Genomic DNA, 26,721 nt, shown 5'->3' with positions numbered 1-26,721 from the left:
GTGTGGCGCTGTGGGTTAATGTGCCAGACTGCAAAGCCATTTGAACTGCAAGGTCAGTGGTTCAAGCTTACCAGCTGCTCCTCGAAAATCCTATACAGAGTTTCTATGGGTTTGGAATTGACTTGATGGCACTTAACAACATTACAGGGCATACACAGATTATAAAACATTGTGAAAATTACACAAACAAAAGAAGTTAAAATAAATGGTCAGGAAGTTCTAAAAATTAGAAATTTATATGTGCATCAAAGGATTTCACCAAAAGACTAAAAAGGGAGCCCATAGAATGGGAAAAAATCTTTGCAGTGATATATCAAACAAGGGACTAATTTCTAAAATCTATAGGAAACTACTCAACCTGTATGCTGAGCAAATAATCCAAAAAACTGGGTTATATGAAGAAAATATGGCATCAGGATTGGAGGAAGACTCATTAACAACCTGCAATATGCAGATGATACAATCTTGCTTGCTGAAAATGAAGAGAACTTAAAATATTGACTGGTGAAGGTCAAAGAGCACAGCCTTCGGTATGGATTGCATCTCAATGTAAAGAAAACAAAAAGCCTCACCAATGGACCAATAAACAACATTCTTATCAATGGAGAATAGACTGAATGAAGTTAAGGACTTCATTCTTCTTGAATCAACTACCAACTCATGAAAGCAGCAATCAAGAAATCAAACAACATATTACATTAGGCACATCTGCTGCACACAAGACCTTTTTAAAGTGTTGAAGAGCAAAGATATCAGCTTGAGTACAAAGGTGCGCCTGACCCAAGCCATGGCATTTTCAATAATCTCATATGCATGCAAAAGTTAGACCATAGAAGAATTGATGCTTTTAAGTTATAGTATTGGAGATCTGTGTTGGAAGATGTGCAGCCAGAGTGCTCCTTGGAGACCAGGATGGCCAAACTTTGTCTATCATACTTCAGACATATTGTTAGGAGGGACTAGTTGCTGGAGAAGGATATCATGTTTGATAAGGTGGAGGGTCAAAGAAAAAGAGGAAGACCCCCAGAAAAATGGATTGGCAGAGTGGCAGCATCAATGGGCTCAAGTGTGGCAATGATTGTGAAGTTGCCCAGGATCAGGCAGTGTTTCGTTCTGCTGTGCATAGGGTTGCTATAAGTAGGGACCAACTCAATGGCACCTAACAACAACAACAGGAAACTACAATACCTCTACAAGAAAAAGACAAGTTACCCAATTAAAAAATGGGCACAGGACACCATCAGACATTTGATTGATAGATTTGCTGGATAAAGGATTCTTGGTTGGCAGTTTTTTTCTTTCAGGGTTTTATATATGTGTCCCCATTGCCTTCTTGTTTGCATGGTTTCTGCTGAGAGATCTGAGCTTAATCTTACTTGTGTTCCTTTGTTTGTAACACTTCTGTTTTCCCTAGCTGCTTTCAGGAGTGTCTCCTTATCTTTGATTTTGGCGAGCTTGATTATATGTCTCGGTGATTTTCTTTTGGGGTTTATCCTTCCTGGGGTTTGTTGAACTTCTTGAATGTTTATCTTTTCACTTCAGGATGTTAGAGAAATTTTCTTCCAGCTGTTCTTCAACTATTTTCTCTGTGGACTTGTGTGATTCTTCTTGTTCTGGAATGCTGATAATTCTTAAGTTATACCTCTTCATGTTGTCCAGCATGACTCTTACACCGTCTTTAGATTAAAAAATTTTTTTTCTGTTTGCTCTTCCATCTTAGTGGTATTGAGAGATTTGTCTTCCAGATCACTGGTTCTGCCTTCCATCTCTTCTATTCTACTCCTTTGCCCTTTCAGTGTATTGTGTATTTCTGATATTCTTTTATTGATCATTTGGACATCTTTCTGTAGGTTTTGAATTGTTTCCAATGCTGTATCTATCATATTTGATTGTTCCTATAGCACTTTCCTGACTTCTTCCTTATTTTTCTCAATTCTATTGTAAAGTATTTTGAAACATTTTATAATCATTTTTTTGAATTCCTTCTCAGGCATTTGTAAGGCCTGCCGTCCTTCAAGAATGTAGTCCAGGTCTACCTCTAGATCATTTGTCTTAGACATTTTATCTTGTTTCTTGACATGTGCTGATATGGTCATTGGCTTTTGCTTCTTGGACATGTTTAGTGTTTGTCTATAGCCTTAATAATTAATTCAGTACATGTTTTAGTATTTTTTATGCTTTCTGGTTGCTTCCAGGTATATGTGATCAGGATGTGGGCTTCCCTTTTCACTCTTCTTAATGCTTAACTCAGAGTAACATTCACAGATGTTGTCTGCCTCCCTGGAATATAGCAGTTGATATTGGTTCTTGTCTGGATTTTGGTGTTTTATAGAGTGTGATTGTAGCTTGACTATACGGCAGCAGTTGTTGTCTCTTCTTGGGTAATATAATGCACCCCCTAAAAGTAGAAAGGTGAGCAAAAATCAGCAAAACAGCAACAGAAAAAAAAAAAAAGAACAAAAACCAAAAAACACCAAAATAACAACAACAACAAAAACTAGACTGGATACTGTAGGCTGTAATCACAGAAAAGGGAGAGGAGGGAGAGAAGAAGAAAAAAATCTATAGCTTAATAATACGAGTATGATTTTAATGTCCTCTTTCAGCTTCTTGCCTTCACAGTGGCCTGAGAGATTTCAAGATGCCTGTTTGTTGTTATGCTGTAACTCAGGATTTAATTTAATTTTCAGCTTGCTTTGTTTTAAACTCTCTTTCCCTCTCCACGCCCCTTGTTCTTGCTTTTCTGTATTAAAAACAAACAAACAACAAAAAAACCAGTTCAGTGCCAACTCTTGTGCTGAGAGTATCTGTGTGCATGCATGGAAGAAGAACCTACTAGTAGTGAGGGTGGGGTTGTCCACTCGTTCAGGCACCCCCTCTAGTCACCAGAATGGAGGTACACAAACAGTGGGGGGCCAATGAAAAAAAAAAAAAAAAAAAAGAAAATCAGAACAAAGCAAAACAAAGTGTATTGTTCACCTTTTCTCTGAGGTGCCTGCAGCGTTTTTCTGTCACGTGACTGCTCCCCTTTTGTTCTTGCTGTTTGGTCTCACTCTAATTGTGGGCTCTGGGCCGAGGAGCCCAGCTGATTCAAAAGTACATGATTTCTTACTTTTGCTACATGTTCCACTAGCTATAAGCCTTCAAACCTTTTAAATATTCCTAGCTCTCTGGTTCCGAGATTTGGAGCTCTGCCCTGAATCTGCTTTGCCTGGTATTCTGTGGTATCGCTGATGGTGAACCTCACTACACTTCCCGTAGCCATCATCAAGCCCCGCCTCTGATTGTGAGTTTTGTCCCACATTTTCTACCACTCAATGCAAGACCTTCTAATATGATCCCTTTCAAGCAGTTGGTAGTAGTGGAAGCCAGACACCATCTATTTCTTCTGTTCTCAGGAAGAAATGATGAAGTAAAAGAGCTGAACAGAACATTTCAAAAGGTAGCTCAAGAAGACAAAGTAAAGTATTATAATGACTTATGCAAAGACCTGGAGTCAGAAAACCAAAAAGGAAGTATATGGTCTGCATTTTTCAAGCTGAGAGAATTGAATTAAAAATTGAAACCCTGGGTTGCAATATTGAGTGGTTCTGTCGGAAAAATATTAAATGACATGGGAAGCGTACAAAGAAAATGGAATGAATATATAGAGTCACTGTAACAAAAAGAATGCTCAAATTATTCACTAGTGAGTAATTGTTATCATGACTAATTGTGACTGTCACAACTGTAAAGGTAAAAGTTTTGTAACAAAAACGTGGGAGTAAATTGTGGCACTGTGGGAGTAAAATGTGTCAGACTGCAAAGTCATTTGAACTTCAAGGTCAGTGGTTCAAGCTCACCAGCTGCTCCTTAGAAACCCTATACAGGGTTGCTATGGGTCAGAATTGACTCAACGGCACTTAACAACAACAATAAAAACAGTTAATCTTACAGTCCAGAAGCAGAGGACTGTAGGACCATTAAGGGAGAAGAGCACAAGAGAAATGTGGAACCCTATCCAGAGAAGCAGTGACACCAGAGATGGAGGCAGAGATGGGGACATGGAGAGAGGGAGCAGCTGAGGACTCTGGACTCATGGAAAGAAAGGGACTGAGTATTGATAGCCAGGAGACAGACTTTCAGAATATGCCCTTTGGTTGTTTAAATTATTATATATACCTGAGTGTTTTTGTGTACATTACCATACCTCACTTACCACCACCCCCCCCCAAAAAAAGAAACACAACAAAAAACAATCAAGAAAAAGCAGAGGGAATGGAAACAAATAATGTTGAATGATGATGCACCGAGGAGATTGTAATCATTGCAATGAAACGATGGTGTAAATTCCATGTTCTCCCATGTAAACTATCACTCAATTCACACACACAAAAAAAGAATGGTCAATATTTAGCCATTTCAGGAGTCACATATGATCAAGAGTCAATGGTATTGAAGGAACAAGCCCAAACTTCACCAAAGACATTGGCAAAAAACAAAGTTTCAGGAATTGACGGAATACAAACTAAAATGTTTCAACAGATTGATACAGCACTGGAGGTGCTCCCTCATATATGCTAAGAAATTTGGAAGACAACTACTTGGTCAACTGATTGGAAATTATATTTGTGCCCATTCCAAAGAAATGTGACATAATGGAATGTGGAAATGGTCGAACAGTATAATTAATAGACATGTAAGTAAAATTTTGCTAAAGATAATTCAAAAACAGTTGCAGAAGTACATCAACAGGGAGTTGCCAGAAATTCAAGCCAGATTCAGAAGAAGTGTAATGAAAATATCATTGCTGACATCAGATGGATTTTGGTTGAAAGCAGAGAATATTAGAAAGATGTTTACTTGTGTCTTATAGACTAAGCAAAGGCATTTGGCTGTGTGGATCATAACAAACTATGGATAATATTGTTTAAAATGGGTATTTTACAATACTTAATTATGCTCATGAGGAACATGTACATACAAGAATCAGTTGTCCAAACAGAACAAGGGAATACTGAGTGGTTTAAAATCAGGAAAGGTAAGTCAGAAGAACAAACAAATCTGTTTGAAAGAAATGCAGCCAGAATGATCCTTAGAAAGGTGGACAGCAAGACTTGTCTCTCCTACTTTGGTCAAAAGGGACCAGTCTCTGGAGAAAGAAATCATATTTGGTAAAGTTGAGGGTCAATGAAAAAGAGGAAGACACGCAATGGGATGGATTGACACAGTGCCAACAACAATGGGCTCAAACATAACACTTGTGAGGATTTCCCAAGACTGAATAGTGTTTTGTTCTTTTGTGCGTAGGGTTGCTATGAGTTGAAACTGACTTGATAGCACCCAGGACTCCTGGTGTGGCACTATGGGATCAGCATCGAACTGAAAACCACAAGGTTGTCCCTTCAAACCCACCAGCTGCTCCTCAGAAATCCTACACAGGGTTGTTATGAGTTGGAATCGACTGGATGGCACTTAACAACAACAATATGACACTGTCCTATCCTGAGTAATTTTTTTCAGCCAGTCTCTGGAACCTCCAGAGATTACCCTCTGTGTTCCTCCTCTCATCAGTTTGCCTAATATGTCTTGTGAGTACATTATGGTCTAACAGACAGATAATTTCTTATTCAATAGAATGATAATGCACTTGCCAGTTCAGAACTCTGCATAGATTTAAGTAGTGCCACAGTCCAAGAAAATAGTTGTTTAATTCACTCTGTTTAATTACATTCATAGGCATTGCCCAAAGTGCAGCAGTCTGACAGGGCACCAGAACCTTAACACTCACTATACCTCTTCTCTCCTAAATATTGAGGTACATGGTTTACTTTTCACTTTCAACTTCAGATTCCTCTCTGGATACTCGATCCCCTATACTGTCAGTAGATCATGTTGAGAGTGATGATTCATAAGCCTTTGCCATCAGAAGAAATAAATGGCTCGATACAGGCACACATACAGACACATTTAATAATGTCAACTTGCCATGTCATTGTTATAGAGTCAGGTAGTCTTGTGAAAGGTGAATGGATTAAAGTTTTATAGAGGTGATCTTTGATTTGGGCCTCAAAGGATACAATTTTAGTTAGTGTATTTCTAAGAAAGCTGTAGAAAGTCACTAAAGGAAGGACTTTTCATGTAAGCATAAAAGTGTTAGGGAAATATTGACTCAAGAGTGGTTGAAGCAGGTGTTGTGGGGAGGCGTCTGATGGAACATAAATCTGGAAAGGAATTTGTTGGAATGCATGGGATATGAGAAATAACTATAGTATATTATTTTGTAAAATAAAGTAGTAAAAAGAAAGGTGATATCAGATAGTAAATTTGATCAGTGAGCGGACAGTTATCATCTCAAATGCTTCATCTTTTAATATAGTCTCTGTGTTGTTGTTGTTGTTACATGCCGTTGAGTTGGTTCCTACCTATAATGACCCTTCCTAGGGTTCCCAAGGGGCAGCTGGTGAGCTTGAACTGCTGACCTTTCAGTTCAAAATGACTTTGCAGTCCAGTGCATTAACCCTCCATGCCACACCGGGACTCCAATGGTGGCCATAGACCTGAAATTATTAGCAAAACATAAGCATGACTCATTTTCCTCTTCACTTTCTCCTGGATAAAATGCTGTCTCTTGTTCTTGCTGCCCTCTTCAGATGCCACAGGAAACAGCTCTACTTTGTGGTCTGACAGGGAAGAGGGAGAAGGCTCAGAAACTGGTGCTTGAAACTCGCTTGCCACCCATTCTTATCCTTGCCACAGGGTACCAAAAGGGCTGGGGGACTTTTCTGAGGAGATTGTGGGCAGTTTGTGTAGTTGCATTAATTAGGAAATTAGATTGCTAGCTATAAATTGGAGGGTAAGGAAGGTCTTTATTTAAAGTCGAGGAAATGAAGCGTGGGAGGGTAGATCAAGCCATGTTTTTCCACCAAATTGAAGTGGTTTGCTTACTTTTGCTTTGGGAGCCAGACTAACTTCAGCACCAAAGCTGGTCCCTGGAAGGCTGTTCAGTCTTCCATAAGGAAAGGTTATAATTTTACATGATTTCCTGTTTGGGTATGGTTCTGAGTAATGTATGTAACCTTATTGATTACAGGTCTTCTTTTTCATCCCCTGAATTGCCCATCTGATTTTCTTCCATAAGGTTCTATTCACTCCTTCTAGAAACAAAATTTAAAACCAAATAGCTTTTGATCTCTAAACCAAATTTCCCTAGGCTTACAGGCCTATGGAATAAGAACACTTTTATTTGTTAGTATAACTCTGAGCCTCCACATTCATTGTTAAGCAGTCTTTTCTTCTTGTCCTCGCTCTAGCCCTTCTTGTTCAGTGTTGTTGAGTCGGTTCCAACTCATAGTGACCCTGTATAGGCTTTTAAAATCTTTTAAAATCTTTGTGGGAATGGAAAACCTCTTTTGTCATCCGCAGAGTGGCTGGTGGGCTTGAACTGCTTGCCTTGTGGTTCACAGTCCAGTACTATCCTAGTGCCTAAATTCCAGGAAGTAAGCTGTTGGCAGTGCCTTCTCTCAGCTATGACTGTCAGGTAGGCCCACCCTATGAATAATGGTGCCTATATCAAGAGACCTGGTATGGCATGGTGGGTTAATGTGCCAGACTGCAAAGATGTTTGAACTGCAAGGTCAGTGGTTCAAGCTCACCAACTGCTCCTTGGAAACCTGATACAGGGTTGCTATGGGTCGGAACTGACTCGACAGCACTTAACAACAACAACAATGTCAAGAGACCTGGCAGCATGTACTCTTCAAGCTTTGTAAAGATGTCTGTGTGGTGCTAGCATCCCTGCATTTCTCACAGTGGAGAGACTATATAGATTTCCACAAAAATCAGGATGGCATCTCTCTCTGCAGTTCTACTTTTCTCCTAGCCCATGAAGCAGCATTTCTTGTACCTGTCACAGAACACTTTCACACAGGTTCATCTGCATTCATTCTTTCATCAGCGCCAATACGAGGGCTCCTACCAGAAACAGATAGCAGATTACTTAGCCCATCACAGTCTCCACCTGAATGTATAGCAAAGCATCTTATGATTCTTTATCCAGATCTTTCCCCCCAAAGAAACAAATACAAATAAAAAAATTCAACACTAAAGCATAAATGCTAGAGTTCTTATTCAGTTTAAGATAAGAATTAAAGAATGTGTGATTTCCAGTTTGGTCTCAAGCACATCCAAGAAAAATTTCTTCATTCAGGTCTCTTTTTAATCAAACAGAAGAGGATATACTGAAATTCCCACCACCCAGATGCCATACAGCGATGTTGTGAGGTGAATAAGTTATCAGGGCTGACTACAACCACATTATTTGCAGAATGTCATCGAAGGCATTAGCCTGTATATGTCACACATTTTATGGGAGGAACTCTGTGCATCTGCTTCATCTCTTGGGCTTTGCATCATTTGAGGGATAAAGTTGTAACAGTCATGTTCATTTTTCTTTGGAGGAGACACAGGAGATAAAGCACTTGATTTCCTTTGTGATTTGGAAAATCGAGCCTAAATACTTTTGAGAAATAGAGTTTATTAAAATCAGACTAAATCATTTTTCTTTTCTTGGTCATGGAATATGGAATGTTATATAGATTCATGATTTCTGAAGAATCAAGATTCAGATGGTCTCTTTGTAAACCTTGTGGATTGTATTCAATTGAAGAAGCATTCAGTCATTATATTAGAGGAAGTAGATATGTCCATGGGATGAGGATGCTGTTGAGAATTCTCTAAGTGGAGACAGATTTTCTGAAAGATATGGGATTTCAAGTACTTCCTTAGGCACCTATGTCCAATATTATGCTATACTATTTTTGGTAGAAATAGTTCATGGACCGCTTGCTTTCCAATACAGTCAAATGTTTAAGAATTGGATGCCAATACTAGAAAGAGGAGAAAGTGTTTGTGTTTTTTAAATCATATATTTATTTACATGGAATTTTGAATTGCCATGGTATAGAGAAACTATATATAGAGTTTGTTGCATGATGTTGTTGTTGTTTAGTGCCATTGAGTCTGTTCTTACCCATAGTGACCCTGTATAGGGTTTTTGAGGAACGGCCGGTGAGCTTGAACTGCCGACCTTGTAGTTCAAATGGCTTTGCAGTCTGACACATTAATCCATAGCACCACATCAGTTTGTTGCATAGGTGATAAAAAAAAAGGAATTTTCTTAGCTAATGGCTTCCAAGTTAATAATTATATGAGGTGGGACTACATAGTTTTTGACATCTGGATGCACAGTCTAAAAACTCCATTTTCCCCCCCTAGTGTATATTATGTCTTCTTGCATTGACCTAAAGCTCCTAGCTCATTTGATGAGGAACCAGAGGGAGAGATCTGGACTTGCAGATACATCTCCCTGGGGACTATAAGCATCAAGCACATCTGTCCCTGCTGAAAATCCATGTGGTGCTAGTGTAATGGATTTCTGAGTGATAAAATAATGCTGCATAGAAGTATTTTCTGAAAGTTTTGAGTCGGTTATGGAAATAATTACATGAACCACAAAATACCGTGGCTTCATGTTGTGGTTCATTAACACAAAATTCCATGATGTGAAGTAGCACAGTAACCTCACTCTTTCCCCTTCAAAGATGTAACGACAGCAGCTCTGGAGAAGAAAACTCAAACTTTGATAATATAACACAATATAAGATCGAAACATTTGAATGATCCAATTCAATGTCTATTTCAAAATCCAGAATTACCTTTTGCCTGGATATTTTCATTTTGAAGCATCTAACATTTTCAGTTAGAAATAGTTGCTTTGGACGCTTATAAACCATTTAAATTGTGTACTAAGACTAAAATGTTAATTTATGTCATTATTTTCAAGTGTTTCATGTAATAAAGCTTGGGATTTTAAAAACAGCTTTGTTTTAAATAATACAAGCTCAACTTGGCTCTACAGCCTGAGATGAGCTCTCTAGTGAAACGGATTCCCTTTCTTCACAAATCTTGTCTCCTGTCAGAGAGGATCAGAGTGTAGGTCTTTCATCAAACTATGATTATAAACTTACATATAGACTCAAAGTAAAAATCCTCACATCAAGATAAATGGAGAAATGATTGAAGTTGTCAAAAACTTCATTTTGCTTGGATCAACCATTAACACTCATGGAAGCAGCAGTCAAGAAATCAAATGACGTATTGCATTAGGCAAATCTGCTGCACAAGACCTCTTTAAAGTGTTGAAGAGCAAAGATGTCAATTTGAGGACTAAGGTGCACCTGGCCCAAGCCATGGTATTTCCAATAACTTCATATGCATGTAATAGTTGGACAGAATGAAGAAGATTGTAGAAGAATTGGTGCATTTGAGTTTTGGTGTAGGAGGAGAATATTAAAATTACCATAGACTGTCAGAAGAGCAAATAAGTCTGTGTTGGAAGAAGTACAGCTAGAATGCTCCTTAGAAGCCAAGATGGCCAAACTTCATCTCTCATACTTCAGACATATTATCAGAAGGGACCAGTCCCTGGAGAAGGACATCATGCTTGGTAAAGTGGAGGGCCAGTGAAAAACAGAAAGCTCCCCATTGAGATGAATTGGCACAGTGATTTTCTATGCCTTATTGCAAAGTCAGCTGGTGAGCTTGAGCCACCGACCCGTTTGAACTGCAAGGTCGGTGGTTCTAGCTCACCAGCTGCTTCCTGGAAACCCTATACAGAATCACTATGGGTCGGAATTGACATGACAGCACTTAACAATAACAGCAAACTTAATTGCTGCTTTTGTTGTATACCATCAATTCTGATCCAATTCATAGACCCTATATAGGTTTTCTGAGAGTAACTGGTGGGCTTGAACTGCCAACCTTGCTAATGCTTACCCTACAATACTATATAACAGCTCTTATACTTGTTGTTAAGTGCCACTGAGTCAGTTCCTACTTCTAACAACCCTGAATAGGATTTCCAAGGATTTGTGCCACTGACCTTGTCATTTAACAGTACAATACTTATTCCATTTTTGTTGTTGTTTTTGCAAAAACAGTTCATTATTTTTGTGATGACACTTATTGGAAGGGCTGGAGGAAAAACAAAACTGTCACTTAGCCATGAGCTTGCAAGTTATCTGCGTATCAACTCATTCCAGGAGTGGACGAATCCTTTGGTCATTTCTGAACATCATATTTTATACTACTTTCCCTTTTGACTATGTTCTATCTTAAAGAAGCAATTGCATAAAGTCTCTTCTACTCCACACAGGACACATTTTATGTTTCAGCCAACTTTCAATGGAGGGGCAACCAGTATAACACCATCTCCCCAAACAAAGAGTGTTGGAATATTCTGTTTTGTTGATTTATAGATCTCTTCGTATGTTTCTTCATCAATTTCTATAGCAGTCACAGTTTCTTCCACATCTCCCAATATCATATTTAAATGTTGATCATAAGCATGTAGTCTTCCTTGAAGCTCTTGGTCATTTCGCATTTTTACATAAATACGCTCATCCAGGCTGAACCTGACAAGATCCAGAGACTCCTTTACTGTGTTGGTAGTTTGTTGCTGGTCCACTTTGTCCACCATGTTTCAGACCATGCTCTCTGCTGATTTGATTTTGACATTTGGTATTTGATATACATAAATTTGCCCCAACTGGAATCCAGTTGGAAAAGGTCCATATTTGTACCCATTCCCAAGGAAAGTGAGCCAACAGAATCAAACAATGTAATTAATATCACATGCAAGTAAAATTTTGCTGAAGATAATTTTTAAATATTGCAGCAGTGCATCAACAAGCAGCTGCCAGAAATTCAAGCTGGATTCAAAAGAAGACTTGGAATGAGGGATATCATCGCTGACATCAGATGGACCTTGGCTAAAAGCAGAGATTCCAGAAAGAAGTGTACTTGTACTATATTGACTACATGTGGATCATAAAAAAACTGTGGATAACATTGCGAAGAATGGGTATTCCAAAACAATTAATTGTGCTCATGAGGAACCTATACACAGTCATAAGTTTTTGTTTTGTTTTAATCAGAGCAAGGGGATACCAAATGGCTTAAAATTAGAAACATGTAAATCAGAACTGCATCCTTCCACCATACTTATTCAATCTGCATGCTGAACAAATAATCTGAGAAACTGGATTATACAAAGAAGGACGTGGCTTCAGGATTGGAGGAAGACTGATTAACAGCCTGCAAAATGCAGATGATACAACCTTGTTTGCTGAAAGTGAAGAGGACTTGAAATACTAATTAAGATCAAAGACTTCAGCCTTCAGTATGGGTTATACCTCAATGTAAAGAAAACAAAAATCCTCACAACTGGACCAGTAAGTAACATCATGGTAAATGAAGAAAGATTAAAGTTGTGGAAGACTTCATTTTGCTTGGATCGACGAGTAAAGCTCATGGGAAGCAGTGATCAAGAAACAAAAAGACATATTGCATTGGACATATCTGCTGCAGAAGACGTCTTTAAAGTGTCCCAGAGCAATGATGTCCGTTTGAGGACTAGTGTGCACCTGACCCAAGCCATGATATTTTCCAACTGTCACTTTACATACATTTGAAAGTTGGACAATGGATAAGGAAGACCATAGAAGAATTGATGCATTTGAATACTGGTGCTGGCAAAGAATATTCAAAGTAGGACTGCCAGAAGAACAAACAAATCTGTTTTGGAAGAAGTAAAGCCAGAATGCACCTTAGAAGCAAGGATGGTGAGACTTCATCTCTCATGCTTTGAACATGTTGTTAGGAAAGGCCAGTCCTTGGAGAATGACATCATGTTTGGAAGAGTGGAGGGTCATCGAAAAAAAAGGAAGACCCCAAATGAAATGGATTGACACAGTGACAACAACAATGGATTCAAAGCTCTGGTAGCGTAGTGGTTACGAATCGGGCTGTGAACCGCAAGGTCAGCAGTTCGAAACTACCAGCAGTTCCACGGGAGAAAGATGAGGCGTTCTGCTCCCGTAAAGATTTACAGCCTCGGAAACCCTGTGCAGGGTTGCTATGAGTCGGAACTGACTCCACGGCACTTAACAACAACAACAATTGTGGAAAGAGTACAGGACTAGGCAGTGTTTCCTTTTGTTGTGCATATGATCACCGTGAGTCAGACTGACTTGATGCCACTTAACAACAACAGCAAACTTGCCCCAGTAGTTTCTATTTCTAGGAGACCTTCTCAAGATTCAAATCTGCTCATGATACTTGGTGACATGGTTTCAGTGTAGAGATCACCTACCTGTTAGTACAGTTTACCATAAGTCACACTAAGCCTCATATTTCACTGTCCCCCAGCTTCCCAGTGTATTCTTCTTCATGCTGAAGTTCTCATAGTCACCCAGTAATCATTCCCCAGGGTACTGCTAGACCTCCTTGCATTGGAAAGGAAAGAATGTTCCTCAGTCTGGGGTAAGATTCCACTGGGACTTCTCATTTCTTTGGATGAAGTGTATTTTGAAGGGCATAAACAATCTTTCCTGCCTTATTTCTCCTTTTCAGCAGGTTTTGGGTTAACAGAGAGCAGACAATAGTTCTTTGTTCCCTTCAACACAAATTTAGAAGGGAACTTTGGAGTTCCTTGAGAGTTAAATGAATCTCTTTGGTTAATTGTATTACATTTTTTGCTTTTCAAGATAAATGGCCCTTTTGAATTGGGTGATGGACTCATCTGCCTGTACAATGTGAGAGGGGTGCCCTATTTTTGTCCTTTTCTAATTGTTATTTCTCATAAAACATAAATAATGAATTTCCATGAAGGATTTTACCTTCACAGAGCCTTTAAATATTCTGACAGCATTCGTGCTAACATTTCTGATGGTTAAACTATCAAACTTAAATCAATAAAAGTAGAAAATCTTTTTTGTTCGTTAGGAGAGGATCATTTTAAAACCTCCACTTCTATGTTCTCTTATTTACTCTTAGAAAGAAGGAATCTGATATAACTTGTTTAAGATGATTTTCTGTAACTGTAATGCTAATTAGGAGTGAGTTAAAAGTTTCCTTTTCCAAGAAATTTCCACACCCCTAAGAGAACAACCTCCCCTTTGCCCTCTCCCTGCTTGCTCCAACTCTGGTGTGCCTGAGATCTGGAAGTTCACTAACACCTCATTGTTAGTGGTAAGAACAGAACAGAGCGCCAGGGAGCAGGCCAGAACAGCGGGTCAGTGCACTGACCCGGATTCAGAGGCTTTGGTTAATGGAACTTCACCCAGCTCCCCCAGTTGCGTTGACCTGTTGTTGCACGGTATTGGAGTCTGTGCGCCCTCTGCTGGGCAGAGCAACACGTACAGCTCCCCACAGCTCCTGGCCTCATGAATTCTAAACTTTTGCTAACACATTGCCAGATTTTCCTCTCAAACTACTTGACAACACTCTGCCAGTGTAAGCTGATGATCATGACAACACAGTCTTGAGTTTTCTATGGTGATAATGAAGTTTCATCTGAGCAAACATACAAGTTTGCCACCCCCAGCCAACTATCCCTTTCCTCTGAGAGTGGAATGTGACTTTAAGCTTCTTCTCATGACATTCACAAGGTGCTTGAGTGTTACAATATAAATCCAGAGTGAATGGCGGTACAAGAAGTATCATGTAGTACATATGCCACACTCTTTTGGGGAGTTGAAGATTTGGCATAATTTAATGGTTTACTTTATGTTTAACACAGCTCTTTTCAACATTAGTATATTAGTTTCAGGGCTCAAAAATGTATTTGAGTTTCATTTATTCAGTCACTCATAAGCATTAATGGCAACCTACTGTATTTTGGAGTGAGCTCTGATTGCGTAGTGGTAACGAATCGGGCTGCTTACCTCAAGGTCGGCAGTTTGAAACTACCAGCCGTTCCGCAGGAGAAAGATGAGGCTTTCTGCTCCTGTAAAGATTTACAGCCTCAGAAACTCTGTAGAGGGTCACTATGAGTCGGAACTGACTCCATGGTACTTAACAACAACAACCATATTTTGTGTAGTGTTGGGAAGAGTGTTGCTAAGAGATGGAGATGAAAAGAGGATATCTATCCCCTTGAGAAGTTCAGTCTAAGGGAGACTTGATGGTGGTGGTGGTGTGCCGTGGAGTCAGTTCCGACACATTGACCCTGCGTAGGGTTTCTGAGGCTGTAAATCTTTACGGGAGCAGAAAGCCTCATTTTTCTCCTATGGAATGGCTGGTTGTTTCAAACTGCTGACCTTGAGGTTAGCGGCCTGACTCATAACCACTATTCGATCAAAGAGTTAAACATAAAAATTTTTTAAAGTCAATAATGAAGAAAGAGAAAAACGGAATACGTAATACGTTTACAAAGTGTCATGAGTTAGGATGTGCTTCACAGAATGGTGAGAGGTGGTTATTGAACAATGCTTATGTGTTTACTAGTCAGGCAACATGGGCATAGACAGAAGAGATTGCAAGTGAGTATCTTAAGAAAGGCAAGGTTTTTGAGTGGTTTGAGTCTAGGAAGCACAATGTGGTGAGAGGTGAGGCTTGGGTGTTAGTATGGAGTCAAACATGCTAAGCAGAGCGGGGGAAGTCACCAAAAGACTGTAGCCAAAAAAGTTTGATGGCTGTTTTTCATTAAAAAAAAAAAAAAAAATCTCTCTCTGGAAGGCATAGGATGCATAAAGGGTGTGGAAGTGCCAAAATAGTGCTAGGAGGCCAGTTAGGGAACTGTCAGCATACACAAGCCTGAAGATAATGATAGCGTGAAGAGACCCTGGAACGAGAATGAACTGGAAAGCTGCGCCAAAAGTGAAACTGGTTAGATCTAGAAGAGAAAGAAGGAAGAACCAAGGAAATCTTGACTGGTGGATTAGGATCATATCCGAGTGAGCAGAAAAATAGTAGACTTTGGACATGTTGAATTGCATGCAAGGATATGCACTAAAGACATGGAAGTATGGGGCTTGTGCTCAGAGAGAGGACCTGGCCACTGAGGAATATTGGGGATTCATCAGTGTGGAGCCTAAGGAAACAGTGAATCAGTAACAGTCTTTGTGGATAGATAGGGGGAAGAGAGGCAAAGACAGAGCATCTCACCTTCTCTTGTAGTTTAGTAGACTAAGACGACAGTTTCATTACAGGTTGTTGACGATGTGGATTTCAGAAACATTTTATCTTAATAAGAAACCTATTCAAGAGTAAGATTTTAGTTCTTAATTTTACTCATACGTGATCAATCTTCATCACGGAAGAGACTATTAGCTATATTATCTTGTATTTGATGATAATGTTTAAAAACAGTTAAGTCAGCAATGATGTAAAAATGAACTTGAGATGAACTTGGGTAAAGCCAAGATTAAGTTGTATACATGATAAAGCATCAAAGATCTTTATCTTTTGGGATAGGCTTTGGAATGGAAAAAGAAATAAGATCTAATTCGCTTTGGCCTTAAATGGGAGATGAACATTTGTTTTTATCTATATTTATAGGCATAACTAATTCTGACAAGTGCCTAGAATTTTAATTTTTAACAAGGTGGGTAGATTTAGAAATTTATGCAGTATAATTCTATACTTTACCTATGAGGAAATTACTGCACAGGAAAAGTTTGAGACACATGAAGATTACATCCCATGTCTCTGGAGATTTATAAACCGTAGTCATATTAGAGATTCTGAGAATTTTTGTAGGAAATAAAATACTTGCTTTGTTTAATTTGGCATTTCCTATTCTTATTTGAATATCAGCACAATATTTTCTAAAGTTATAATAAAGGTGATGTAAGAGTTTTCTTTACAATAAAATGAGACAGTTTTTCTTGTAAGCAAACACCTATTGAGTCCCTGATATTTATAGGTGCTGAGTTAGGCATCAATGACACACAATTTAATCATAAGATGAGAACATCAGTAACAATAATAGCTAAAAATTGTTGAGTGCTAAGTAATTGCCAAGACTATGACAAAGTATTTTGTACATATACACCATCCTATCTAGTCCTCACAACCCTATAAGGAAGATACTCATTCCCATTTTAGAGATTAGGCAACCAAGGCCCAGAAAAAGAAGTGGTTTTCCAAAGGTATGCACCTAGTAAATTGCAATTATTGTTGTTGTTAAGTGCTGGTCGAGTCAGTTCGGACCCAGAGTGACTCTGCATAGGATTTCCAAGGAGCGGCTGGTGAATTTGAACCTCCAACCTTGAGGTTCAAACCGACTTTGCAGTCTAGCACGTTAGCCCACAGTGCCACACCAGGACTCCAGTGAACTGCAATACTGGGATTCAAATTTTGTTGTTTTCTGACCCCAATGTCCACATGCTTAACTGCCAAAGTGCTTTCTTCAAATAATTTATGACCTTAAATAGTATCCATACGCAGTTCCGATGCAGGTTCCAAGTATTTTGACTTGAAGTACAACCTGTAACCCATGATTTCTAGTGTTAACCCCTGACATTCTGCTTATCCAGAAAATCTTCCTCATCTCCCTCTGAATCTGTAGCTCTTGGTATAAATACCCCTTTGTTGGGACATAGCATCTCGTTTCTTTCACATTACTTCAACATATGAATGCGTGATGTGGACCAGGATATAGCTAATTTACAACTTTCCTATATAGTTCCTGAATGTGCTTGTTTCATTTTAATTTTTTTTTTTAAGTGGGAAAAATGAACACTGTATTTTAAATCTTCTTTATACACTCGAGGCAATACTTAAACATTTAACTCTTAGCAATTTGTGTTTTTAATGGAATAAGGCTTTCCTTTTGGGTCATTTTCATAGAGTAACTTTGGTTGTCCAAACATACTCTGAAATACATTGGGGATTATGGTTTCAACACATGTAAGCCTAAGGCCAAAGTATGAGTAACACATGATATTTTGTTACATTTTGTGAACAAACCACTGTTTTGTGGTATGATACCAAACATAGTTAAGTAGTTTAGATCACTATCAGACATTATAAGGTTAGGTTTTCAATTTATGTGATTACTCCAAGCTCATTAGAAGTATATTCTCTCGCTCTAGGGGATGCCGCCTAGAAAATTGTGGTTTCCCTTGTGAGAATGGTGTATTTTTAGTCCATTTATTATGTTTTTAGTTTATCTCAATTACATCCCTTTGTACTTTCAGTACAATAGTTGAATTCACAAATAACTTACAAAACCTATTTACTAGCAAAAGGGGTGGAAGGAAAAAAAGAAAGAAAAAGAAAACCCTTATTATTTATTAACTCAAGCTCTGACTTGAGAATATTGCAATCTTTGCATCAATGAAATGAATATCACAAATTATAATATTTTTATATTACATTAACTGTGATGTGGTAAAATAAAATAAAATAAAATAAAAAAATCCTGTATTCTAATACTTGCTTTAGCATACATGCTAGAAAGCCAGTATGTCTTTCTGATTTTTCAGTTTCTTCACTTAGGAAAAGGGCCTAGTATCATGCGCCTGGTATGTGAAAATTATTTTCAAATATTCCATGAATAATATAACAATGCATATATATGTGAGCATATTTATTTGCTGTCTCTGTGATCTTGATCTTATTAGTTAACCACCTCTTTGAATCTTAGTTTTGGTTTATATAAAACACTGACCAACATAGTATCTACCTGATAGATTATTGTTAGAATGAAAGTAGACAATACATCTAAGCCCCAGAGATACAATGTCATACATGGTAGCTTATCCCTGTCTGTTAACTTCGTTTCCTTCATCCTTACAGTATAAATACTATCACTTTATTTTGTCACACACTACACTAGTCCTTAATTTTATTTACATATGAATATTTTCCAAATTGTACTTAAGATCCTTAATAAAAAGCATGAAAACAACAAACAAGGATTGTGAATATGTACCTCATACTGAAGAACTGGGCCAAATTCGATCCAGCTAACATTTAATGAGAGTCCTGCCGTGGCTCTGTGGGCTAATGCGTCAGACTGCAAAGTCATTTGAACTGCAAGGTTGGTGATTCCAGCTCACCAGCTGCTCTTTGGAAATCCCATACAGGGTTGCTATGGGTCGGAATCGACTTGACGGCACTTAACAGCAATAACAATGAGAGTTGATCTCTTTCTCAATTCTTGGTAAGGCCATATTTCAAAATGGGTCAGGGCTTTTGTTTTTAGCAATATTGTTATTTTGTTGTTTAGTGTCTTCGAGTTGTTTCTGACTCATAGTGACTCTGTACTTGGTTTCCGAGGCTGTGCATCTCTGCAGGAGCACAAAGCCTTTCTCTGGTGGACTGAAACTGCTGATAAGCACTCTAGTGCTTGTCGTGCTGAGCCACCATGCTCCCCTTTTAGCAATATAATAATGCATGACTGATGATATATGTGTCATGATTTAGCAATATAACAACAACAACAACAACTATTTCCTTTGGTTTAAGATGGAATTACTGATTACGTTTTCAAAACTGAAATATTATATACTGGATCTTTCTTTAGAGAGAATCTAAAGGTCTTGGGAAAAGGGCAAAAAGATGTTGTCCCCAAAGAGACAACTGTGAAGGAAACATATTTGTGCACCATCATTTCTGAGTCTTAACTGTTGTTGTTATCATTTAGTTGGATCTGACTCATAGCAACTCTATACGGGGTTTACAAGGAGTGGCTCTTGGGTTTGGACCACTGACCTTGTGGTTAGCAGGCCAGTGCTTATCCTACAATGCCATACCAGGACTCTGAATCTTAATTAGATGTATATTTTTTTGAAATATTCTTCCATGCAATTTTGGGATAATAATTTAAGTCTGGCTGTATATCTGTAGTTTCTTTAATAAAATTCTTGGAGACATTTTCTCTTTTTGCTTTGGCCATTAAGATGCTTAAAGCTGACTCTGTGGCCCAATTTTATTTACTTTATGATATTATATTGTGTATTGAACCTTATTTATTTCGGGACTGATTTTTGTTATTTGTTTGCTTTTATTGTCTATTAGTGATCCAAATGCCACACTGAGTGTATTAAAACACTAAATTGTTTAGAGAAACACCCAAATTTAGTGCTACAGAATATATATTTATTGTGAATAGATACTATTCAAATTGGGCAATATTACCCAAACATGTTGGGAAGGTGTTCTGAAGAGGGAATAGTGAAAGCCAATTACATAGGCCATTGTAATTTCATAAAAGATAGCATCAAACCACAGGGCAGGTTAAGGACATGCCATGCATCCTGAAACAGTCTCCTGTCAGACCCTGGAATTCCTGCTTCTCAAACCTGGTACACAAAGATTATTTCCCAGAAGAACTCAATATCAAGGGCTTTAGAACCCTGTCAGCTAAGCTGCTTACTTAGTCACTGGCTTGACCTAAAGGTAACTCCAGGGAACTATTTCCTTCAAGGTTCAAAAAGGGCAAATGGCCAATTCCACAAACCCCAACATTAGGATTCTTGGCAAATCAAGACGATTGTCAAGTGAAGAGTTGTTGTTAAGTGCTGTCGAGTCTGTTTTGACTTGTAATGACCCTATATAGGGATTCTGAGGCTGGAAATCTTTTGGGGAGCAGAAAGCCTCAGCTTTTTTCTGCAAAGTAACTGGTTGGTGGACTTGAACCATGGACCTTGTGGTTCACAGTCTAGTGTTTATCCAACAGAGCCACTTTTCTCCCCCAAGCAAAGGGTAGCATTAATACAATAAATAAATAAGTATATAGAAAAAAATCTTGAAAAATCTTTTGTTTGAAAAAAGGTAAGTTCCTAAATGAATCAGACATGTGACCTGTACTGGGCAAGAAAAACATGGGTCACCTTAGAATTTATTTGCTCCCCCTTGAAGACTACATTTATTTTGCTAAGTCCCAAATTGAGTGTTTGGCAATGGGGCATTCTGAAACGAGATCAACAAATCCTCGTGATACTAGATTACTCCTGGGATCAGTGTGCTGGTTTGAACAATAATCCATATTTTTAACAGCTTATTGTGCGGGGCTTCACTTTGAGCCAGAAGGATTTATTTGTGCTTGTGACTTCAAATTCCATCATGAGCCTCCATGTTGCCCATGTCAGCTGAAGATTAATTATAGTAATTCTCAAAGCAGCGGTGTGCATGTCTGAGTTTCTGTCTGGATCAACACACCTCCTCTGATCCAGAACCCAGGGCTGGGGAAGGAAGTAGGATTTGGGGAAGGGCACGCACGTTAGACATTCCCCTAGAGCATGCTTGATTCTGGTGTGAGGCCCACTGTTAATAGCAAGAGGGTACCTTCTTGTACATTTGCTGTACAGTTTCTGCCTCACTCATACTTTTTTTCAGTTAAGGCACAACAGATTTACAGGATGACCATATGTTTTGAGATTTAATCCCTTTTCCAACATTGAAAATGAAAAGGCCACATATTAGGCTCTGAATCTGTAAACAATCAATCATTCCCTTGTTCAAAGGAAAAACAAGTTAGCATAATTTATTAGCAAATTCAATTTTCTTCTAAGTGCCATTTATATTCACAAGCTCTATCCAACTGGTAAATAATGACTTATTCAAAAATAGTACCCGAGGAAGTTTTCCATTTTATATCATTGATGGTGGGATGTGATTGAAAGAGGCACAAAACATATTGGATAGCCTTCACAAGCCATAGAAAACCGTTATTGTATCGATAGGTAGGGCATTAGTTTTGTTTTAAATAACATGTACTTCCTACATCATGTGCCTCATTTTTTCTCTTAGGGCAATAGTTCTATGGGAAGAAAACCACAAGATATACTAAGTTAAATCATAGCTTTGCAAGGAGTTGTAGAGGCAGGGGCCCTGGTGGCACAACAGCTAAGTGCTCAACTGTTACCTTAAAGGTTAGCAGTTTGAACCCACCTAATGTCTTCATGGAAAAAGCTATGATGAAGTGCTTATGTAAAGATTACAGCCAAGAAAACTCCTGGGGCAGTTGTACTCTGTCACTTGGGCTTTGTATGATTTCAAATCAACTCAGTTTCACCAAAGAACAGCAAAAGTAATCACAGTACATCTTGTGACAAAGGTAACAAACTTTTCTGAGTACATTGCTTATATTATCTCATTTAAACATCATCATCTTATAAGGCAAGCATTATTATTATCTCCACTTGACAACCCATTTTCATCATCCTCATTGTAAAGGTGAGAAAACTGAGGCGCAGACCAAGGAAGGAACTTATCCAAGGACACATAGCTAGTGAGTAGTCAAGCTGGCCTACTTCTCGAGGTGGCTTTATACAGCGCTGCTATGTCAACCATTAGAGTAGAGCTGCTTCCTTTATAACTTTTTATTGTTATTATTTTATCATCTACATAAAGCACTGCTAGAAAACTGGATTTTTTTTTTTTTTACAATACATCATTAATTAGCAACATCATCCTTAAATCATAGTAATGACCATCATAATGTATTATGAACTTTGTGTGTATGCGAACATCATGTGTCTGATAACTAACATTTATTAAAATATGCCAGGCCTTGTTCAAAGTACTTTACATACAATAAAGCATTTGTCTACTATTATCTATGTTCCGATAATAACAGTATTTAGCGCATAGGTTGTTGTGAGGATTAAACATGCTAATATATGTGAAGTACTTTGAAATGCATTGTTGCTATTGTTGTTGTTAAGTGTCATTGAATTGGTTCACACTCATAGTGACTCTGTATAGGGTTTCTGAGGAGCAGCTGGTGAGTTTTAATCACTGACCTTGTGGTTCAAACTTTCCTTGCAGTCCAGCACTTATTCTATGGCATCAAAACAGGAGTCCTTGAAATGCATGGGATAGAGTGAATGCTCAGTAAATGTTGATTAGTATTATCTTAGTACGTTTGTTGTACTGTTGCATGTTACAGTGATTCTGGAAGCTATACCACCAGTCTTTTAAAACCCAGCAGGGTCACCTTTGGTAGACAGGTTTCCGCTGAGCTTCCAGACAGAGACAGACTAGGAAGAAGGAGAGACAGACTACTTCCATATATTTAGTCACTGGAAACCTTATGAATAGCAGTGATACACTGTCAGATAGCCCTAGAATATTGACTATTGGAATAGGATGAAAAGTACCAAAATATTTTTTAAATATAGTGCCAGAAGGTTGGAAGATGCAGAGCCTGTTTGTAATGTTAAATACTTGTTCATAGATACAACATAGATACTTGCTCAAAATACAGCTAGGGAAAAACTGCCTCCTCAAAGTAGAGTTGAGAGCGATGATGTGAAGAAGAATCAATAGATGGAAAATATGGCCTGGTAATAGAAATGATGCTGGAATTCACATGATAGAATTTTGGAGGACCAATGATTTGTTCATTGAAAATACCTTTTTTATATAACACAAAAGATGACTATACACATGGACCTCACCAGATGGAATATACAGAAATCAAACTGACTACATCTGCAGAAAGAAACGGTGGGAAAGCTCCATATCATCAGCCAAAATGAAGCTGGGGCAGACTGTGGAACAGACCATCGACTTGCTCATGTGGAAGTTTAGGCTGAAGTGGAAGAAAATTAAAACAAGTACCTGAGAGCCAAACTATGACCTTGAACATATCCTACCTGAATTTAGAGATCATTTAAAGAACAGATTTTATGTATTAGACACTAAAGACCGAAGACCAGAAGAGTTGTGGGATGACATCAAGAACACCATAGAGAAAGTATGCAAATGATCATTAAGAATACAAGAAAAAATGAAAAGATCAAAATGGATGCCAAAAGAGACTCTGAATCTTGGTCTCCAGCAATGGAAAAAATGAGGAAAGAAAAACAGCGAAGTAGAAAATTTCAAAGAGCAGCTCGAAAAGACAAAGTCAAATATTATGATAAAATGTGCAAAGATCTGGAGTTAGGAAACCAAAAGGGAAGAACATATTCAGCATTTCTCAAGCTGAAAGAACTGAAGAAAAATTTCAAGCCTTGACTTGCAGTACTGAAAGATTCTATGGGCAAATTTTTGAATGATGCAGAAAGCATCCAAAGAAAATGGAAGGAATACAGAGAGTCATTGCACCAAAAAGAAATGGTCAATGTTCAGTCATTTAAAGAGGTAGCATATGGTCAAGAGCCAATGATACTGGAGGATGAAGTCCAAAGTGCATTGGAGGAATTGGCAAAAAACAAGGCTCCAGAAATTGATGTCATATAAATTGAAATATTTCAACAAACTGATGCAGCATTGGAGGCACTCACTCATCTCTGCCAAGAAATTTGGAAGACAGCTATATCTGGTCAACGGACTGGGTGACATCCATATTTGTACCCATTCCAAAGAGAGGTGACCCAACGGAATGCTGAAATCATCAGACAATATCATTAATATCTCATACAAGTAAAATTTTGCTAAAGATAATCCATGAATGGCTATAAATATACATTGACAGATAACTGACAGAGGTTCAAGCCAGATTCAGATGAGGATGTGAAACAAGAGATATCATTGCTAATGTTAGATGAATCTTGACTGAAATCAGAAAACAGAAAGCAGAAAGATGTTCACCTGTGCTTTATTGACTATACAAAGGCTTTTGATTTTGTGGATCCTGACAAGCTATGGATAACATTGCAAAGAATCAGTATTCTGGAATACTTAACTGTATTCATGAGGAACCTGTACATAGAGGCAATTGTTCAATCAGAACAAGGGAACACTCAATGGTTTAAGATTAGGACAGGTGTGCACCAGGATTGTAAACTTTCACTATACTTATTCAATCTGTATGCTGATCACATAACTCAAGGAATATCAGGATTGGAGAAAGACTCATTAACCTACGATATGTTGATGATACAACCTTGCTTGCTGGAAGGGAAGAGACTTAAAATATTTACTGATGATGATCAAAGACCACAGTCTTCAGTATGGATTACATCTCAATGTAAAGAAAACAAACATCCTCACCACTGGACCAATAAACAACATCCATGTAAATGGAGAAAAGATTGAAGTTGTCAAAACCTTCATTTTGCTCAGATCAACCATCAACACCCATGGAAACAGCAGCCGAGAAATTAAACAACATATTCCATTAGGCAAATCTGCTGTACAAGACCTCTCAGAGAAAAGGTATCAGTTTGAGGGCTAAGTTGCTCCTGATCCAAGCTATAGTGTTTTTGATAACCTCATATGCATGTGAAAGTTGGACAATGAATAACAGGACCATAGAAGAATTATTACATTTGAGTTATGGTTTTGGAGGAGAATATTAAAAGTGTCATTGACTGCCAAAAGAACAAACCATTCTGTGTTGGAAGAAGTATAGCCAGAATGCTCCTTGGAAGCCAGGATGGCCAGACTTCGTTTCTCATAATTGGGACATATTGTTAGGAGGGACCAGTCCCTGGAGAAGGATATCAATTTTGGGAAAATGTAGGGTAGGAGAAAAGAGGAAGACCTCCCAATAAGATGGATTGGCACAATGGCAGCAGCTATGGGCTCAAACTTAGCTATGATTGTGAGGTTGGCCTAGGACCAGGCAGTGTTTCGTTCTGTTGTGCATAGGGTTGCTATGAGTTGATATGAACTCCTGTGGCAGCTAACAACAACAAGAACAACAAGTTTTATCCTTATGTTATAGACACAGAGCCTGTTTGTAATGTTGAATACTTGCTCATAGATATCATCTGTGTAGTGGCAGAGCCAGGCTTTGAATCCAGGTAGTCATACTGCAAAGTTCATAATCTTAATCACCACATAAACAAGAAAATTCAAGACATTTATAAAGTATACTTTTTTGTTTTACTTACGTTGATTGCCAAATAGAACTTAAAGCATTTGTTTTATTAATAAGAAGCAGCATTATATTGAGATCAAAAGGACAAGACCCTAAAATTTCATGACTCTGTAGGACTCTAGATGTGACACTATGGGATAAAGTATAGAACCAAAAGGTCAGTTTGAACCAAAAGATTGGTGGTTCAAACTTACCAGCCGCTTCTTGGAAAGTCTATCCAAGATCTCTATGAGTTGGAAGTGACTAAACGGCATTTAACAACAATAACAACAACTGTAGGATAAACACTGGAGTTTGAACTACAAGGTTGGTGGTTGGAGTCCACCAGCCACTCCATGGGAGAAAGATGAGGCTTTCTGCTTCCACAAAGATTTACAACTTCAGAAACCCTAGGCAGGGTCGCTATGAGTCAGAACTGACTCAATGGCACTCAACAACGTAACATATCCACATATTATCTTTAGCCCTTAATAGTAATGCTACTTTGGGGAATGTACTTAAACTCTCTGTACCTTGGTTTTCTCATCTGTAAATTGGGGATAATCATAATTTCAACCTGTCAGGATTACAGTGAAGATTAAGTGAGATAGAGAGAGAGAGAGAAAAAAAAAAACAACTACCAAATTATTAGTATAGTATTAGTGCAAGCATATGGCAGCATTCAAGCAGGATTAGCTCATACTACTGGGGTTATTAGAAAAGAAATTACAATTTGCATTTCACAAGTATAATTTTAAAGTAATGGAGTAAATTCTGGGAGCCCTTAGTAAACTATACCAGACTGCCTCTGGAATTGTATGTGTATTAACCCTTTTGACACTGAAGGCCAGAGTGTGCACTATCCTAACAGGGTCTGGGAGTCTGATTAGGTTGCTTACACATTGAAACATTGGGTGATAATGCCAAAATGCCAGAACATTTTATATGGCTCCATTTATTTTGGGCACTTAGTTTGATTAAGTGATTTTTCTCTGTTTATGTGGTGAGTCAAAATTTGCTCAACCCTATCATGACTTTGGAGACCTGGTATGGCACTGTAGGATAAGCACTTGACTGAACCATAAGGTCAGCAGTTGAAACTTACCAACTGCTCTTTGGAAACTCTTTACAGA

The 26,721-nt window shown here is 38.3% G+C and overlaps 1 protein-coding gene and 1 pseudogene across 1 annotated transcript in view; one reads left to right on the top strand and one right to left on the bottom strand.

The window, feature by feature from the left end:
* LOC102820687 (succinate--hydroxymethylglutarate CoA-transferase-like) overlaps positions 1-26,721 on the top strand; it is a 1,213,992-nt gene that overhangs the window by 724,227 nt on the left and 463,044 nt on the right. The gene's annotated exons all lie outside the window — the stretch shown is intronic.
* Positions 11,213-11,521, bottom strand: LOC102839241 (annotated as a pseudogene).

This window comes from Chrysochloris asiatica, unplaced genomic scaffold (genome assembly GCF_000296735.1).
Source record: "Chrysochloris asiatica unplaced genomic scaffold, ChrAsi1.0 scaffold00006, whole genome shotgun sequence".
In the NCBI taxonomy this organism is placed as follows: Eukaryota; Metazoa; Chordata; class Mammalia; order Afrosoricida; family Chrysochloridae; genus Chrysochloris; species Chrysochloris asiatica.
Note: the sequence above shows the minus strand (reverse complement) of the source record. Positions and strands in the feature narration are given on the sequence as shown.